This window comes from Arachis hypogaea, chromosome 14, assembly GCF_003086295.3.
Source record: "Arachis hypogaea cultivar Tifrunner chromosome 14, arahy.Tifrunner.gnm2.J5K5, whole genome shotgun sequence".
Taxonomy (NCBI): Eukaryota; Viridiplantae; Streptophyta; class Magnoliopsida; order Fabales; family Fabaceae; genus Arachis; species Arachis hypogaea.
In genome coordinates this window covers 126937204-126955761 of record NC_092049.1, presented here as the reverse complement: position 1 = coordinate 126955761, position 18558 = coordinate 126937204, and the positions used below count along the sequence as shown (strand labels likewise).

Sequence of the window (18558 nt, the reverse complement as noted above, 5' to 3'; positions counted from 1 at the left end):
ATATAATATAATCGAAAAAATATAATATCCAAGAAGACTTGAAGGATGGTTAAAACCAAATCGTGAAATTAAAAGCGCAACGTTTAAAAATAACGTTTACTTGCGTACGAAGAAAGACAAGATATATATATATATATATATATATATATATATATATATATATATATAATATAATATAATATAATATAATTAGAGTGGAGTGCCAAGGATACAAAATACTTAAACTCCGAGCTCAACTTTTGAAACCAAGACTGGCCGGAGAAATATTTACATAAATACATACATACCAAGTCCCAAAATACTCAAAATAAATCTTAGTTCTCCATCAAAAGCCTTTAGAAGGTACAGAAGTAAAACATACACAAAAAGAGAAGTCTAAACACACAGTGTGTATATATATATATATATATATATATATATATATATATACCTAAACGCCTAGTGAGGTACCCCTCGATCTACATCTGAAAACAACCACGTTTGTATGGGATGAGAACCGAGAGTTCTTAGGATAGTATAGGTGCCCACATATATAAGATATAAGGTCCTAAAAAAGTCATAGGCAATCCTAGAACTTCGACACTCAGATTTAAAACGAAAAACCATAAGCAAGGTAGTTATCTAAGATTCTAAATTTTAACTAAACTCTAACTAAAATCCTCAACTATTCACCTTCCTCCACAATCCTCCAAAACTCCGGTAGAACCACACAGACAAGCAAAACAGATAAAGACAAACACAAGTAGATTACAGATACAACAGGTAGTAAATATAGCAGGTAAACATAATAATCACATAGGCAAACCCAAGTAATGCACAATCAAATAAAACACACATATGCATATGTTGTATGCCTTTCTTACTGGCCGTGAGCTCACGTGTCAGTTATATCACTAGAATCTGACACATCTGTCAGCTAACCGGATATCGTCTCTCTAACATGCCTCCACACTCTTGGGATATAGTGCACATCACACTCTCGAGATATAGTGCCCGCCACACTCGTGATATAGTACCCATCGCATTTTCTGGGATAAAGTGTTCCCACACTCTTGGGATATAGCGCCCACCACGCTTTCAGGATATAGTGTCCGACACACTTTCCAGAGTAAAGTGTTCCCACACTCTTAGGATATAGCGCCCGCCACACTCTTAAGATATAGTACCCGATATACTCATGGGATATAGAGCCCGACACACTTTACAAATAGAGAAAAAACTTAAACATACTCAATCATCAACAATCTCAAACCAGGCCTCAATGATCATGTTCATTCATTCAATATCATTATGGCCCCTATTCATCAATTACATAATATTTTTGCACTTCTCTATATAATTTATCATATCTCAAATTTCTTCACTTCCAAGTTACCATCCCTTTATAGCTTAACCCCTTTATTATACTTAAAACTATGGTTTGGAAACTTATAGAGTAAAAATAGAGGTTTAGAGGTTCAAAATCATGTTCAAGATCACAAAACTTAAGTTGCTAAAAAACAGGGTCCCGCATACGCGAACCATATCCCACGTATGCATATGTGTTATTTTTCCTAACTCGCGTACACACCCTTTATCCGCGTAAGTGAGTACACTGGATGATTTTTAACATCAAAAGTCCCGACAATGATTCTTTAGATGTTAATGGGTCAAAGGATGATTTTTAACGAATTTTTGACATCACTTATTGTTTTGTTTTGAATTTATAAGTTTGTAAAAATATAAATTTTCTGGAATTTGAACTAAAACATAGAGGTTAAATTTCTATTCTTATTCGTTTTGATTTTTTTTATATTTTATTTGAATTCAAACGAGGTATTTTCTATATATTGACATTTCTTTTACATTTTAAAGTTAATGAAAGAAATGTTAATAATTTTTATTAGTAGCAAATCGAATCAAGCTATTTGATTTAGTATGTATTATACAACAGTGAATCAAATCATGTTGATTGGATCTACATATATATGATGTACTAGTAATAAATTGAATCAAGTTAATTTAATTTGCTACTTGTTACGGCCCGGCCCAAACCTTCCGCTGGCTTGGGCCGACCCGAGCTCCACCCGACCCGAACGGTCAGGGGGCAGGGCGCTCTGTCACCGACCCGGACACGCGTCCGTAACAGTTCACCCTTAGCTGTGAAGGAAACGTCTCAGGAATAGTGGACCTGCCTTCACAGGGCCCACCTCTGATAATATATAAGGGGAAGATTTACTCTTCCCCAGAGGTACGTCACATACTCTATCACCCTTTCCGCCTGCACACCTTACTGACAAGAGCGTCGGAGTGTCTTTGCAGGTGGCACCCCCCTCTCACGTGAAGTACTCGGGACCTCGCGTATTGCTGATCGGCAGTCCACGACTTGACGAGCCCCTACCATCATCCCGGATCACAACCCGAATTGTTCAGCAACCGACTTACCGAACATTGGCGCCGTCTGTGGGGACTCGTCCATGGATTTCGTGCTAGTCGAAACAGAGGCGAGCCGCGAGGCCGTACCCGGAGGCGACGCCGCCGGGACGGGAACCCGACAACATCCGAGATCCCCCCGGAAGGACGCAACCCAGGCGCACGAGAGACGCCCCTTCGGGGGGACTGGCGACAACCACGCCAGAATAATGCAAGAGTTACGCCATAGAATGCAAGACTTAGAACGCCGGTTAGCAGACAGGGAACGCGACCAGCGCACCCCGGAACAGAGTCACTCCCGCTCTCGCTCTAGGAGTCGCTCCCGGCGCACGCCTAGCCCCCAGGTCGAGTCAGAAAGCACCGGGGAGAGAGGGCGCGCGAGAAGGCGTCATGACCCCGTCATCTATGCCAGGCGCGAAGGGCGGCGTACCACAAACCGAGGGGACGAAGACGCTCGTCGGGAGAACGACGATGGGAGAACGAACACCCGGGGACACGTGATAATAGGGGCCACCCCTTTCCACCGCTCCATACTCGAGGTCCGGCTGCCAAAATATTTCGACAAGCCGACGGACATGAGGTACGATGGAACGCAGTACCCCCTGGAGCATCTAACGGCCTTCGAGGCCAGGATGAACTTAGAAGGAGTAGGAGATGAGGTAAGATGTCGCGCTTTCCCGGTCACTCTGGCGGGACCTGCAATACGGTGGTTCAATAACCTCCCGCAGGGCTCGGTGACCCAATTCATCGACATCAGCCATGCCTTCCTGGCTCAATTCACAACCAGGATCGCCAAAGCCAAGCACCCGATTAATTTGCTAGGGCTGACCCAAAGAGCCGGGGAGCCGACCAGGAAATACTTAGACCGTTTCAACGACGAGTGCTTGGAAATTGATGGTTTGACGGACTCAGTGGCGAGTTTATGCTTGACGAATGGGCTCCTGAATGAGGACTTCAGGAAGCACCTTACTACAAAGCCAGTCTAGACAATGCAGGAGATCCAGTGCGTGACTAAGGAGTATATCAACGACGAGGAAGTAAGCCGGGTCGTGGCTGCCAATAAACGGCAGCCCGCCTACAACCAAGCCCAGCACTACGAAGGCAGAGAAAAACCAAGGGAACACGCCAGGGAACACGCCAGGGACGGCGGCCCAAGCAAAGCCTCGAAGCCATTCCCCCGAGTCGGAAAATTCACCAATTACACCCCCCTCATGGCACCGATCACGGAAGTCTACCAACAGATAGCAGAGAAGGGGATACTGACGAAACCCCGACCTCTGAAGGGCAGGACGGGGGGAGACAAGAGCCTCTACTGCAAATATCATAAGGCATACGGACACAAAACCCAAGACTGCTTCGACCTAAAAGACGCCCTGGAGCAGGCAATCAGGGACGGAAAACTTGCCGACTTCTCCCATCTTATAAGGGAGCCGAGGAGACGCAATCGGGATCACGAAGGCGAGGACAGCTCCCGGGCGGCAAGACAACGCCGAGAACCAGAGGGGGACGACCACGGTCTCACGGTGGTGAACGTAGTAACAGCGAGAAACTCCACCCCAAGGTCGAAATCGGCACAGAAAAAATATGCCAAGGTCCTCGCGGTCTCCTCCTCGTCTGCCAGAAGTATCCGGGGACACCCATCCATCTCCTTCGGCCCCGAAGACCAATGGTTCGACGAGATGCCGGAAAGTCCCCCCATGGTCATCACGGCCAGGGTCGGAACCGGCCTCGTCAAGCGGATCCTGGTGGACACGGGGGCAGACTCGAACATCATGTTTCGAAACGTTTTTGATACCCTGGGATTACGAGATGCCAATTTGGCGACCCACCAGCACGGTGTGGTAGGATTGGGAGACCACTTCATCAAGCCGGATGGAATCATCTCGCTCCCGACCTCCGTGGGGCAAGGGCAAAGGCAAAGGACTGTGATGGCCGATTTTGTAATCTTACGAGATTCCACAGCTTACAACATTATCTTGGGGAGGAAAACCATCAACGACCTGGGGGCTGCCATTAGTACGAAGCTGCTCGTGATGAAGTTTGTTGCTGATGACGGATCTGTAGGATCCATCAGAGGAGACTTGGAAACGGCGGTTGCCTGTGACCACGCCAGCCTCTCTCTCAGGAAAAAGTCCAAAGAAGCTTCAGGAGTTTTCCTCGCCGACCTGGACGCCAGGATAGAAGATAAGCCCAGACCTGAGCCAGAAGGGGATTTGGAAAAATTTAGGGTTGGTGATGGGACGAGAAGTTCACGTTCATAAACAGAAACCTTCCCCATGAATTAAAGGGGCCTCTGATGGAGATGATCAGAGCCAATGCCGACCTCTTCGCTTGGACGCCAGCCGACATGCCAGGGATAGATCCCCAGCTCATGTCACACCATCTGGCCGTCAAACCAGAAGCCAAGCCAGTGGCCCAGAGGAAGAGAAAGATGTCACAGGAAAGGGCAGAGGAGGTGGCCAGGCAGGCGGCCAGCCTCCTTGAAGCAGGGTTCATCCGGGAATTGGACTACTCGACCTGGCTGTCGAACGTAGTTTTGGTGAAGAAACACAATGGGAGGTGGAGAATGTGTGTAGACTACTCTGACCTCAATAAGGCATGTCCTAAGGACTGCTACCCCCTGCCCAACATTGACGCACTCGTCGACGCAGCGGCGGGGTACCGGTATCTGAGCTTTATGGACGCCTATTCTGGATACAACCAGATACCGATGCACCGACCCGACAAGGAAAAAATGGCGTTCATAACGCCAGGAGGGACCTATTGCTACAAAGTAATGTCATTTGGTCTGAAAAATGCTGGCGCCGCATACCAGAGATTGATGAACAAGATATTCAGTGAGCTTATAGGCAAGACAGTGGAAGTCTACGTGGACGACATCCTCGCAAAAACCACACGACCAGACGATCTCCTGAGCGACCTGGGAGGCGTATTTGCGTCCCTCCGGCAACACGGCATGAGGCTTAACCCGCTCAAATGCGCCTTTGCCATGGAGGCCGGAAAGTTCCTGGGATTCATGATCACCCAAAGAGGAGTAGAAGCCAACCCCGAGAAGTGCCAAGCGATTCTCCAGATGAAGAGCCCGGGTTGTATCAAAGATGTCCAACGATTGGCGGGGAGACTGACGGTATTATCCCATTTCCTCGGTGCATCGGCAGCAAAAGCCCTGCCCTTCTTCAATCTGATGAAAAAGGGAATAGCATTCGAATGGACCCCGGCGTGCGAGGAGGCATTCAACCACTTCAAGGAGATCCTAGCAACGCCTCCGGTGCTCGGGAAGCCCAAGGCCGGAGAATCACTCTACCTTTACTTGGCTGTAACAGAGGAAGCGCTTGCAGCGGTGCTTGTAAGAGAAGAAGGGAAAGGTCAGCAGCCGGTCTACTTCGTGAGTAGGGCTCTTCAAGGAGCCGAGCTGAGGTACAGCAAACTGGAAAAACTGGCGTTGACACTCCTAACTTCCTCCCGAAGATTAAGGCAATACTTCCAGGGTCACCGCATAGTCGTGAGGACGGACCAGGCAATTCGCCAAGTACTCCAAAAACCTGATTTGGCTGGTAGGATGATGACCTGGGTCATCGAGCTCTCCCAATATGACTTGCAGTATGAGCCCCGGCACGCAATCAAGGCCCAGGCAATGGCAGACTTTTTGGTTGAGGTCACGGGTGATTCCCCCGAGGAAACAGGCACACGGTGGAGGCTCCACGTGGACGGGGCCTCCAACCAAACGTCTGGGGGAGCCGGGGTCATCTTAGAAAGCTCGGCAGGAGTCATCTACGAGCAATCGACCAAGTTCGAGTTCCCTGTGTCGAACAATCAGGCGGAATATGAAGCTCTCCTAAGCGGACTAATACTAGCTAGGGAAGTCGGGGCAACGAAGATCGAAGTATGCAGTGACTCACAGGTCGTCACCTCGCAAGTAAACGGAAGCTACCAAGCCCGGGACCCCCTCCTGCAAAAATACTTGGAAAAGGTTAAAGAAATGACAAGTCAGTTCCAAGAGGTCACGATCCAACACGTCCCAAGAGAAAGGAACACACAGGCGGACCTCCTGTCCAAACTAGCGAGCACGAAGCCAGGAGCGGGTAACCGGTCTCTCATCCAGGGCATGGTGAAGGAGCCAACGGTCGCCCTCCATCTGACGGAGTCAAGCCCCTCGTGGTTGGACCCCATCATAAACTTCCTGGAATTCGGCAAGTTGCCTGACGATGAGAAGGCGGCCAAAACATTGAGAAGGGAGGCGGCCAAATATGCAATCATACAAGGGCAACTGTTCAGAAAGGGGCTCAGCCAGCCCCTATTGAAGTGCTTGCACCCCGACTAGACGGACTACGTACTTAGAGAAGTCCACGAGGGATGTTGCGGCCACCATATCGGGGGCAAAGCCCTAGCGAGGAAGCTCATCCGAGCTGGATACTACTGGCCATCAATGATGAAGGACTCCAGGGAATTCGTTAGAAAGTGCGTAAAGTGTCAACAAAACGCCAATTTCCACAAGGCGCCGGCCTCCGAGCTGAGCCTTCTGACGACTACACGACCTTTCGCTCAATGGGGAGTCGACCTTCTAGGACCCTTCCCGGTTGGCCCAGGACAGGTCAAATATCTCATAGTGGCCATCGATTACTACACCAAATGGATAGAGGCTGAGCCGCTGGCCAGCATATCTTCCTCTAATTGCAGGAATTTCATGTGGAGACAGGTGATAACCCGATTCGGCATCCCGGAGGTCGTCATCTCGGATAATGGAACACAATTCACAGACAAGAAATTCACGGAGTTCCTCACCGGCCTAGGGGTAAAGCAAAAATTTTCCTTAGTGGAACACCCCCAGACAAACGGACAAGTAGAGTCCGCAAACAAGGTCATCTTACTTGGCCTCAAGAAACGCCTAGACAACAAGAAAGGTGCATGGGCCGACGAGCTCGCTTAGGTCCTATGGTCCTACCGAACGACCGAGCAAAGCGCTACGGGGGAAAGCCCTTTTCGCCTAACGTACGGGGTCGACGCCGTGATACCCGTCGAAATCGGCGAACCGAGCCCGCGGCTACTGCTCACAGGTGTGGACGAAGCGGTAGAAAAGGACCTGGTGGAAGAGATGAGGGAGATGGCCCATTTGCCAGAAACAGCGTTGAAACAAAAAATAGCCCTACGATACAACGCTAAAGTCCTCAGGAGGGATTTTGGGGAAAGAGACCTCGTTCTGCGACGCAACGACGTCGGTTTGCCGACCCCTGGGGAAGGAAAGCTGGCGGCAAACTGGGAAGGTCCCTACAGAATTAGAGAAGTGCTTGGCAAGGGTGCCTACAAGCTCGAGAGACTTGACGGCAAAGAAATTCCTAGAACATGGAATGCAGGTAACCTGAGAAGGTTCTACTCCTGACTTGGGTAAGCCGACCAGGAGGCCTAACGGACTTATGCATGCTTGTTCTGTTCACATGTTAATTTTTAATCACTTTCTAGCTATTTACTCTTATTTGAATACTTACCATATTAACAAGCTTGCCTAGCTGACGATTAATTCTCACTTGTCAAAATATTCTCCTACTTATCTGTTACTTCCCAATACGCGCTTCACACGATTGCGTCCTAAAACGGCAGCCCGGGACTGATCACCCCAAGAGCCAGATGGACCATTGCCATAATTAACACGGCGACAACACGACCAAATCGGTCCGAATCGTTACCAACGTAAAAACGACAAACGGGCACAAGTAATAAGCCCACCACGAAAAAGGCGGTAACAAAAATAATACGACGAGCAAGGCGAAAGATAGTAACGGCCACTCGGCCAAACGACTAACCTAACATAAATGTTACGGAGTATCAAATTACAAAACACACAACAAACGTTCAACAAATCTACATCAAAATGTTTAAGTTATAAGAAGTCACTTCCTAGGCATGTCGACAATCTTGCCGTCTTGGATCATTTTGAAGACCCCAATAGCCGAGGTGTCAAAGTCTGGTGCCACGATCTTCACCTGAGCCTTCAGGGCGTCCTCAGTCATAGAAATCACATTCTTCCATTGCTCTTTGGTCGCTTTCAGCTTCTTCCTGAGCTCCTCGACCTCGACCCTAGCGGCTTTAGCCGACGACACGGTTTGGTCCCATTCCTTTTCCAAGGCTGCCACACGCCCCTGGGCGGCGTTCAGCTGGCTCTCCAAGGTCATCTCTCGCTCAGCTAAACGGGCCACCGTCTCGTCGGAAGCCTTCAATTTCTCCTCGGCAGATGTCGTCTTTTCCTCGGATGCCTTGAGCTTCACCCCCATCTCAGACAACTGACTCTGGAGCAGCTCAACCTGCGCTTTGAAGTCATTGTTTTCTTTGACAGAAGACTCGAGCTTCCTCCGGAGGGCCTGCATTCCCGACAACTCGAACTCAGCCTTTCGAGCTATCACGGCCCCCCGGAGCAAAGTTCGATACATCCATCTCGCCTGTCCGGCTAGGTCGATCCAGTGGAAATGCTCCTCTGTCCCAGGGATCAGCTGCGAGTCAATAAAAGTTGTGGCATTGAAATTCCTCTCCATGATGGTAAGAGCCCCCTCCGGGCTCGAAGACGCCCTCCGCCTCTTAGGGGTGTGGATGAGTTCCACATCGTCATCTACCTGAGGAGCAGAGGGCGAATGCCCGCCAACGATGACCTCGGGAGGGGGAGAAGCTTGCGCCCCCTCTGGATTCACACCAGACATATCAGTATCCTTGGGAGGGGGCTCAGTCTGGTCCTCCTTCTCCCCTGAAGGTCCAACCGATTTCCCGGCATCCTTCCCCTCAGCTTTCTCGTCATCGCTTTCTTCGAAGAAGGTCTTCATCAGGTTCTAGAGACCCGCCACTGTAGCAAACATTTCCACTGCAACAAACAAACACATCAGCCGTTAGATCGTGTAAAGCAAACAATAATAAACAACACAAAAATAGAAAACAAGACAACTCACGGATATAGCTCCTAGCGGCCTCCCGTTCACCCATAAGGAGATGAGGGTTTACAGGGTTCTTTTCAAAAATAGCAAATAGCACATCGGCTATTTGCTTATCTACCGAGGACATCCTCTTATATGTTACCTTAATAAAAGAATTCGACCCCGCCCCAAAGCTCCAGTAAGTGGGGATGAGGCGCTCCCCCTCCAAGGATAACCAAAAGGGATGGCGACCTCTAACGGGACGGACTTTGAAAAACTTATCTTTAAACCCATGGTAGGAGTCCTCGAACAGACCAAATATTCTCCTACCCTGGGCAGACTGGAAAGAAAGGAACCCTTTCCTCGCCTTCCCTTGTTTGGAAGGGTTGGTAAGGTTGAAGAAGAAAAGGAAGACGTCCACCGACACCGGCAGCTCGAGATACTCGCAAACCATCTCAAAACAGCGGATGGAAGCCCAACTGTTCGGATGGAGCTGTGACGGAGACACGGATATCCGATTCAAGAGCGACATCTGGAATTCGGAAAATGGAATGCGAACCCCAACCTGGGTGAACATGGATTTGTAAAACCAAATCCAGTCGGCAATTCGGGGAGAATGAAGATTGACCTCGTACAGCCGCTCATGGGGGGCAGGCACGAAGGTCTCATAATTGGCCTCTTCGTCTGTTCCCCCGCACAAGTACCCGGCCTGCCAGAACTCCGTCAACTCCGCCAGATCCATCTGGTTTGGCGAATCCTTTACATCCGAGGTTACCCAAGCGTACGGATCATAGCTCGCTGCGGAAGGGGAAGCCCGGGAGACGACACGAGGCATACCTACAGCGGGGTACCATTCCGTTAGTCTACGAGATCGGGAGCCCGAAAAATACCCAGAAGCTATGATTCGTCCTACTGAACAGTTAAAATCAAGTATGAACCAAGCAAGCCACCTAAAAATCTACCCTGGAATGGTACCCCTCCCCTAATACTCTACCTATCATTAGAAAGCCATGTAGCAACAAAACCCAAATAAGGCAACAAAAACAAACATACACAAACAGCAAGCATACAATGCCAGAACGAAAAAGGGGAAGGTCCGAGGATTACCTGGATTTTGTTAAAAAATGAAAGGACAAGAGGAAGATGTTCGTAGAAATTGCAGCAACACCCTGGAACTTCTGAGAGAAGAAGAAGGAGATAGCAAGGAAATGGGAGAGGCAAGAGCGTAAAAAAGAAGAAAAGTGGGAGATAAACTATTTAAAACTGCCTCCCAGGAAGCGCGAAAGACTGGGGGCAAAATGGTCTTTGCATGCGGGGTTTTCCAACCCATTATGAGCATTCAATGCTCAGCACGGAGAATGAAGCGATGAGCGGTTACCTTAGTAACTAAAAGACACGCACGCAGGGGGCACGTTCCCCCACGGGCGGCCGATCTGACGACGTATGGAGAAAGAAGACAAACGCGCCACCAATAGTCCTCACGGCTACCACTGGCGCGTGGGGGCACTGTTACGGCCCGGCCCAAACCTTCCGCTGGCTTGGGCCGACCTGAGCTCCACCCGACCCGAACGGTCAGGGGGCAGGGCGCTCCGTCACCGACCCAGACATGCGTCCGTAACAGCTAACCCTTAGCTGTGAAGGAAACGTCTCGGGAATAGTGGGCCTGCCTTCACAAGGCCCACCTCTGACAATATATAAGGGGAAGATTTACTCTTCTCTAGAGGTACGTCACATACTCTATCACCCTTTCCGCCTGCACACCTTACTGACAAGAGCGTCGGAGTGTCTTTGCAGGTGGCACCCCCCCTCTCACGTGAAGTACTCGGGACCTCGCGTATTGCTGATCGGCAGTCCACGACTTGACGAGCCCCTACCATCATCCCGGATCACAACCCGAACCGTTCAGCAATTGACTTACCGAACACTACTAGTACATCATATACATATTAAATCAGATCCAATTGATTCAATTTATATTAAAGGTCAAATGAAACATGTATGTAATCAAATTCAGTTTAGAATATCTGTATAATTTTAATCTTCAATCAATTTATCTATGTAATTTATCCAAAAAATTATATATTTTAGTATAATACGATGATGATAATATTTAGTGATACAATTCTCTGGTTAAAAATAATTGTCCTATTTAGATTATTCCTTTTTTTAGTTAAATTAATCGTATAATAGTTATTTAATTTTTTTAAAAATATGAGGTGAACAAGCTATTTTTGCAACTAAGTTTAACTACTTTTTTTTTGTGTTTTCTCTTTCTTCTTTGATTAGTTTTTATTGTGCCCATAAATATTGAATTAACCTAGTTGAATTTAATTACTTAAATAACTTGGTCATGTAGTATCATTATTTTTTTTATTGAAAAAGATTTTTTTTGTTTTCCTTAACAATTTAAGGATAGTAACACTATCCGAATTTATGATACCCATTTCATCCCTATCATTCGGGGAGGATAATTACCAATTTCAGTGCGGGACAAGTTTTTAATGGAGTAAGATATTAGGCGGATCAGATCAAGGCGGGTTTAAGTTATGCCCGTCTTTGTCTATCCCAGTATATATAAGTATATAATTTTAATGTATAATATATATAAAATAATTAGTAAAATACTAAAATGATTAATAATATTGTATCATATTTAAATTTTTATTTCAATTTATCTTACGTACGTAATGATAATTATATAAATTTTAAAATTTATTTTTATTTGTTAGATTTTAATATTTATAGAGGCGAATACTCATAAAAATAAATATGTACCAACAAAAAGGAATTAGGATTTAACTTTTTATTAACTGCAAGTAGAAGTGAAACAGATTTTACGTAGGTTATTATAGGGCAATGAGGTCACGTAAGACAAAAAATTGTCCTTACTCATTTCGTTGTCATTCTTGTATAATATATTTTAATTTGATAGGTTAATGACTAATTCATTTAAATTTGTAATACTTATTTAAGTAAATTAATAAATTAATTACTAAATTAACTAAAATTAGTATTAAAATAATAATCATTTCGCTTGATTTTCATAATAGAAATCGATCCTATCTAATGAAATAAGACTTTATGGTTGTTTGTTGATCTTAAATAATGGGAAGCTTGATAAAATTAATTAGGTAAGCCTATAAGTCAACAGATGAATAAATGATTGTGCGCTCTGACCCCTTTTAGAGCAATATCCTCCTCTTATTCGGTTTAAATGTAATTAATTTAATAAATTGTAATTAATTAGTATATGTATCCATGTTTTATATAAAAATATATAAGAAAAAATTTAAATTTCTAAATAAAATATGCATAATAATTTTTGCCATAAAAATTTTATAAAATTAATTAAACTTAAAATTTAATTATTGTTAATATTAAAATATTTAAATTAATGAGTAATGATTTTATTTATTTTTAAAAGTATAATAATTATTTATTAATAATGTATAGTTTATGGTTAAATAAAAATATTTAAATTAAAATTTTATCTTTTTAAATTTTTTAAATAATATTAATAATTAAATTTATAGATTTTTTTATGATTTATGAATAAAATTTTCTTCAAACCTTTTTTATTCTTATATTAAAATTAATTTGAACGAGTACAATTTAACATATGATAAAATTTGCTCTTAAATTATTTTCTTTGTTATCATAGAAAAAAAATTATTATAGAGAACAAAGTTTGTTAAAATCTATCTAAAACTATTTTATATTTTAATATCATATTCATTCTTAGAATCAAAGTAATATGGCCAACATTATTATTTATTGAAATTTATTAACATATTTGATCTATTTTTTAGTTGAAGTAGTTGTATTTGTACATAGAAATATTTTTATATTTTTTTTTAGATTAAACTCCTATCAAAATTGTTAAGGTAGTCAAATGGGTCAGTCTAACCCATTTAGATCCGACCCATTTAAGTTTGCATTATTCACGAGCCATAAATTTTCAGCCTGGACTATTCATGACCAGCCAGATAGGTCAAATGGACTTGGTCGTTTGCCCTTTTATTTTATTTTTTAAAAATATTTTGGTATCAAATATCACTTTTAGGTAAAAAATTTTAAACAAACAGTATTTTTGTTGATGAGTCAAATTTTCAAGTTAGAACAGAAGAAATATTAGTCAAAAGTAATATTTTTTTAAAAAATATATAAAAAAATAAACGAGCTACCTATTTAACTCATCACTTTTTTGGATTAATTAGGCTCAATCCGTTTTCCCCAAAATTTAAACGAGATTAATTTTAGAGATAAAATTCACCCGTTTAAATAGGTAAACATGTTAGTCTCATGGATTTAAGCCATTTTAAAGGTCCTAAAAATTGCTAAGATAAGATAAATATACAATTAAATGCATAACATCTTATCTTAACACATATGAAATGATAGAAAGAATTTGTGTCTAAAGTTTTGAATTGTTAAAATAATAATTATTGATATAGGTCCTTGATGAACAGATAATTTATACGCTTTTTGGCATTATTTTTACATAGTTTTCAGTATGATTTAGTTAGTTTTTAGTATATTTTTATTAGTTTTTAATTAAAATTCACATTTCTGGACTTTACTATGAGTTTTTATGTTTTTTTGTGATTTCAGGTATTTTCTGGCTGAAATTGAGGGACCTGAGCAAAAATCAGATTCAGAGGTTGAAGAAGGACTGCAGATGCTGTTGGATTCTGACCTCCCTGCACTCAAAGTGGATTTTATGGAGCTACAGAACTCCAAATGGCGCGCTTCTAATTGCGTTAGAAAGTAGACATCCAGGGCTTTTCAGAAATATATAATAGTCCATACTTTGTCCGAGTTTAGATGACGCAAACTGGCGTTGAATGCCAGTTCTATGTTGCAGTCTGGCGTTCAGCGCCAGAAACAAGTTGCAAAGTGGAGTTCAAAGCCAGAAACAAGTTACAAACTGGCATTCAACTCCAAGAATAACCTCTCCACGTGTAAACTTCAAGCTCAGCCCAAGCACACACCAAGTGGGCGCCGGAAGTGGATTTCTGCATCAATTACTTACTTCTGTAAACCCTAGTAGCTAGTCTAGAATAAATATGTCTTGAGTTTTGTCTTTAGTTTTATCTTTGGATTATTCTTAGATCACGTTTTGGGGGCTGGCCTCTCGGCCATGTCTAGACCTTGTTCTTATGTATTTTCAACGGTAGAGTTTCTACACTCCATAGATTAAGGTGTGGAGCTCTGCTGTTCCTTATAAATTAATGCAAAGTACTACTGTTTTTCTATTCAATTCAAGCTTATTCCTATTCTAAGATATCCATTCGCACCCAAAAATATGATGAATGTGATGATTATGTGACGCTCATCATCATTCTCACTTATGAACGCGTGCCTGACAAACACTTCCGTTCTACATGCAAACAAGCTAGAATGAGTATCTCTTAGATATCTAATATAGAGGACCGAGTCCGAGATATTAGAATCTTCGTGGTATAAGTTAGAACCCATGGATGGCCATTCCTGAGATCCGAAAAGTCTAAACCTTGTCTGTGGTATTCCGAGTAGGATCCGGGAAGGGATGGCTGTGACGAACTTCAAACTCGCGAGTGCTGGGCGTAGTGACAGACGCAAAAGGAGTGTGAATCCTATTCCAGTATGATCGAGAACCTCCAGATGATTAGCCATGCAGGTGACAGCGCATCGGACTATTTTCACAGAGAGGATGGGAAGTAGCCATTGACAATGGTGATGCTCTACACAAAGCTTGCCATGGAAGGGAGTAGGACTGATTGGATGAAGACAGCGGGAAAGCAGAGGTTTAGAGGAACGAAAGCATCTCTATACGCTTATCTGAAATTCTCACCAATGATTTACATAAGTATCTCTATCTTTATTTTCTGTTTATTTATCATTATTATTCGAAAACTCCATAACCATTTAATATCCGCCTGACTGAGACTTACAAGATGACCATAGCTTGCTTCATACCAACAATCTCCGTGGGATCGACCCTTACTCACGTAAGGTTTATTACTTGGACGATCCAGTGCACTTGCTGGTTAGTTGTACGAAGTTGTAAAACAGAATTAAGAACATGAACGTGCATATGTAGTTTTTAGCGCCGTTACCAAGGAAGTAAAGATCACGATTTCGCACACCAAGCTTTTGGCGCCGTTGCCGGGGATTGTTTGAGTTTGGACAACTGACGGTTCATCTTGTTGCTCAGATTAGGTAATTTTATTTTAATTTTAAGCTTTTTGTTTTTATTATTCTTAATTTCGAAAAAAAAAATTTAATAAATAAATTATTCTATGTTCTTCAGAATTTTTAAGAATGAATTCTAGTGTTTCATGAAGCATGTTGAAGCCTGGCTGGCTGTAAAGCCATGTCTAATTCATTTAGACTGGGGCTTCCACTTATCAGTATATGAAGTTGGATGAAGTATCAGCTGTTATATGCCTGATTTGTATCTTCTAAAGCTTGGCTGGCCATTGGCCATGTCTGGTATTTTAGACTGGAGCTTTCACTGAAAGCTTGGCTGACTAGTAAGCCATGTCTAATTCCTGGACTGGAGCTTTAGACTAACAGTGCAAGATTCCTGGAATTCTTATTAAAAATTTTGGAATCCTTATTTTTCTTTTTCAAATAATTTTCGTAAAAAATACCAAAAAAATTCATAAAATCATAAAATCAAAAATATTTTTGTGTTTCTTGTTTGAGTCTTGAGTCAAGTTTTAAGTTTGGTGTCAATTGCATTTTTTTTTAAATTTATGCATTTTTCGAAAACTCATGCATGTGTTCTTCATGATCTTCAAGTTGTTCTTGACAAGTCTTCTTGTTTGATCTTCATATTTTCTTGTCTTTTGTCTTTTCTTGTTTTTCATATGCATTCTTGAATTCTTAGTGTCTAAATATTAAAAATTTCTAAGTTTGGTGTCTTGCATGTTTTCTTTTCTTGAAAATTTTTCAAAAATAAGTCTTGATGTTCATCTTGACATTCATAGTGTTCTTGCATGCATCATGTGTTTTGATCCAAACTTTTCATGCATTGCATCACTTTCTTATTTTTCTCTTTCTTCATAAAAAAATTCAAAAAATAAAAAAATATCTTTCCCTTTTTCTTCTCATAAATTTCAAAAATTTTCATTGACTTTTTCAAAAAATTTTAAAATCTAATTGTTTCTTATGAGTCAATTCAAATTTTCAAATTAAAAATCTTATATTTTTCAAAATCTTTTTCAAAAATCATATCTTTTTCATTTTTCTTAATTATTTTCAAAAATTTTAAAAATATTTTTCAAAAATCTTTTTCTTAATTTTATCTCATAAATTTCGAAAATATCATCAACAATTAATGTTTTGATTCAAAAATTTCAAGTTTGTTACTTTCTTGTTAAGAAAGATTCAAACTTTAAGTTGTAGAATCATATCTAGTGATTACTTGTGAGTCAAGTCATTAATTTTGATTTTAAAATTCAAATCTTTTTCAAAACTAATTTTAATCATATCTTTCTATCATATCTTTTTAAATCATATCTTTTTCAAAAATTTGATTTTAAAATATCTTTTCTAACTTCTTATCTTCTTATCTTTTCAAAATTGATTTGCATATCTTTTTCAACTAATTAATTGACTTTTTATTTGTTTCTTATCTTTTTCAAAACTACCTAACCACTTTTCCCTATCTAATTTTCGAAAATACTTCCCTCTTTTTCAAATTTCCTTTTTAATTTAACTAATTGTTTTAATTTTAATTTAAGTTCAAACTTTAATTTTCGAAATTTAACTTTAAATTTTAATTTTAATTTTTTTATTTTTATTTTAATTAATTTTCGAAATTCCCTCTCTCTCATCCCTTTCTATTTATTTATTCATCTACTAACACTTCTCTTCCACCCAAAAATTCGAACCCCTTCTTCCTCTCTGTGTTCGAGTTTTTCTCCTCTCCTTCTTATATTCTTCTCTTCTTATACTTGCATAAGGAACCTCTATACTGTGACATAGAGGATTCCATATGTTCTTTTGTGTTCCCTTCTTTTTCATATGAGCAGGAGTAAGGACAAGAACATTCTTGTTGAAGCAGATCCTGAACCTGAAAGGACTCTGAAGAGGAAACTAAGAGAAGCTAAAATACAACAATCCAGAGACAACCTTACAGAAATTTTTGAAAAGGAAGAGGAGATGGCAGCTGAAAATAATAACAATGCAAGGAAGATGCTTGGTGACTTTACTGCACCAAATTCTAATTTACATGGAAGAAGCATCTCCATCCCTACCATTGGAGCAAACAATTTTGAGCTTAAGCCTCAACTAGTTTCTCTGATGCAACAAAACTACAAGTTTCATGGACTTCCATCTGAAGATCCTTTTCAGTTCTTAACTGAATTCTTGCAGATATGTGATACTGTTAAGACCAATAGGGTCGAACCCGAGGTCTACAGGCTCATGCTTTTCCCCTTTGCTGTGAGAGACAGAGCTAGAATATGGTTGGATTCTCAACCTAAAGATAGCCTGAACTCTTGGGATAAGCTGGTCACGGCTTTCTTAGCCAAGTTCTTTCCTCCTCAAAAGCTTAGTAAGCTTAGAGTGGATGTTCAAACCTTCAGACAGAAAGAAGGTGAATCCTTCTATGAAGCTTGGGAGAGATACAAGCAACTGACCAAAAAGTGTCCTTCTGACATGCTTTCAGAATGGACCATCCTGGATATATTCTATGATGGTCTATCTGAGTTATCAAAGATGTCACTGGACCATTCTGCAGGTGGATCCATTCACCTAAAGAAAATGCCTACAGAAGCTCAAGAACTTATTGACATGGTTGCTAACAACCAGTTTATGTACACTTCTGAGAGGAATCCTGTAAGTAATGGGACGCCTCAAAGGAAGGGAGTTCTTCAAATTGATGCTCTGAATGCCATATTGGCTCAGAACAAACTATTGACTCAGCAAGTCAATATGATTTCTCAGAGTCTGAATGGAATGCAAGCTGCATCCAACAGTACTCAAGAGGCATCTTCTGAAGAAGAAGCTTATGATCCCGAGAACCCTGCAATAGCAGAGGTAAATTATATGGGTGAACTTTATGGAAACACCTATAACCCCTCATGGAGAAATCACCCAAATTTCTCATGGAAGGATCAACAAAAGCCTCAACAAGGCTTTAATAATGGTGGAAGAAACAAGTTTAACAATAGTAAACCTTTTCCATCATCCACTCAGCAACAGACAGAGAATTTTGAGCAGAATCTATCTAACTTAGCAAATTTAGTCTCTGATCTATCTA

General features: G+C 41.9%; 1 non-coding gene across 1 annotated transcript; it reads right to left on the bottom strand.

The window, feature by feature from the left end:
• Positions 1–17852: 17852 nt before the first annotated feature.
• Positions 17853–17960, bottom strand: LOC112745027 (small nucleolar RNA R71). The gene has a single exon (XR_003172977.1). It is a non-coding gene; the product is annotated as a small nucleolar RNA R71 (small nucleolar RNA).
• Positions 17961–18558: the final 598 nt, after the last annotated feature.